A 2,120-nucleotide genomic window follows, 5' to 3' on the forward strand; every position below is an offset into this window, starting at 1 on the left:
CACACACACACACACACACACACACACACACACACACACACACACACACAGTCTGTCCCTTAGTCTTTGTCTTGTCTCCAGAGCAGAGCTCCTTTAAACAGAAATCATATCTAATGTGGAATTTTGTTAAACATCATGCTTGAAGGAAACACCTGAGCCTTCAGAGAGAAGAAACAAAGTGAGACAAAGACAGAGGAAGACGAGGTGATGACAGCTCATCAGAGGGTGACTGGAAGGTTCTGTCATCTTCCTGTCTGTCACTGGGACCAGAAGACATGTACTCTGGGAACTGTGGTTCAACCTGGAGACACTCACAAAGACAGACTGAAATGAGGACGGTTATTGACAAGAATGACGTTAGAGTTTGGTGCTCGGACCCCGGCACAGGATGTGAGCGCTGTGAGATGATGTCAGATGAGCTGCTGAAGATGTCCAGCCCCTCCCCCCCCCCCGACCTGACACTGGTGGTGGAGGTCAAAGGAGAGGGAAGGCCTTGGAAGCCAGAAGATGACATCTTTTCATCTGTACTTTTATCAGAGTGTTTTTGGGTCAGAAGATAAAAGTTCTTTGAGGTTTTTTGACAGATGTGAAAAATAGGAACTTTGTGTTTTTTACTGTGGATCAAAATCATTTCCTATAAAACCATCAGTACAAAACTTTGCTTTAAAAAACAAATATTTCAGCAGACTTTCTATTCTGCTTCTTGTTTTCCTCTGTGACTTCATGACATCGTGTTGAGAAGCCCTAGAATTTTATGTAAAGTCTTATTTGTGTAAATTTAATATTGTGTTTAAAATGTTGTCAGGTCTTTTAATGTCACCATTTTAGATCCCAAACAAGTCAAATCTTGTTTGTAATATAAATAATATTCATTCAGAATAAGGCTTTTTACTGTTATCTGCTAAAGTCTGATTCATCGTTCTGACACAAGCTTTTTTCTCTTTCAGGGGTGTAATAACCAGAGACAGAGTGAGCCACAGAGAAGCACCTCAACATGAGTCACAAAATGACTCATGTTCAGCCAATAACAGCTCCGAACATTACAAACTGACAATATTTAAAGAGTCAAACAATGCTGGACAGCTTTAGTAAGGAGGACGTTTGTCTCATGGCTAACATCACTCTTCTTTTTTTGTCCAAAAATCAGATTTCTTTTTTTACAGATCTGAACACTTTGAAACTGGAGCCTTGAAGGGTTTCTGTCCGGACTTTGTTCCTGAGTGGCTGTACTTTGTGGCTGATAGTAGATGGATACCATGAAATATTTAGGACAGATCTCCACTGAGGTTCCTGCTCGGCTCCTCTTAGTGCTCTCTGCATGCTGAGACCAAAAAAACTGAGTTCATCCGAAAATAAACCTTCCTGACATGGTTCATCTGCTGAGGCTCATTCCACCTCCTACCCCTTCACATGGAGGGAGGGACGAGGTCCATCCTTCTGTTCATCCATCCATCCATCCATCCATCAATCCATCTATTCATCCATCAATCCATCTATTCATCCATTCATCTATTCATCCATCCATCCATTCATCTATTCATCCATCAATCCATCTATTCATCCATTCATCCATCCATCCATCCATCCATCCATCCATTCATCTATTCATCCATTCATCCATCTATTCATCCATTCATCCATCCATCCATTCATCCATTCATCCATCCATTCATCCATTCATCCATCCATCCATCCATCCATCCATTCATTCATCCATCCATCCATCCATTCATCTATTCATCCATCATCCATCCATCCATCTATTCATCCATTTATATATTCATCCATCATCCATCCATCCATTCATCTATTCATCTATTCATCCATTCATCTATTCATCCATTCATCTATTCATCCATCCATTCATCATACATCCATCATCCATCCATCCATCCATTCATCCATTCATCCATCCATCCATTCATCTATTCATCTATTCATCCATCCATCCAGCCATCCATCCATCCATTCATCTATTCATCTATTCATCCATCCATCCATTCATCTATTCATCTATCATTCATCTATTCATCCATCATCCATCCATCCGTCAATCCATCTATTCATCCATCCATCCATCCATCCATCCATCTATTCATCCATTCATCTATTCATCCATC

This window comes from Austrofundulus limnaeus, unplaced genomic scaffold, assembly GCF_001266775.1.
Source record: "Austrofundulus limnaeus strain Quisiro unplaced genomic scaffold, Austrofundulus_limnaeus-1.0 Scaffold1616, whole genome shotgun sequence".
In the NCBI taxonomy this organism is placed as follows: Eukaryota; Metazoa; Chordata; class Actinopteri; order Cyprinodontiformes; family Rivulidae; genus Austrofundulus; species Austrofundulus limnaeus.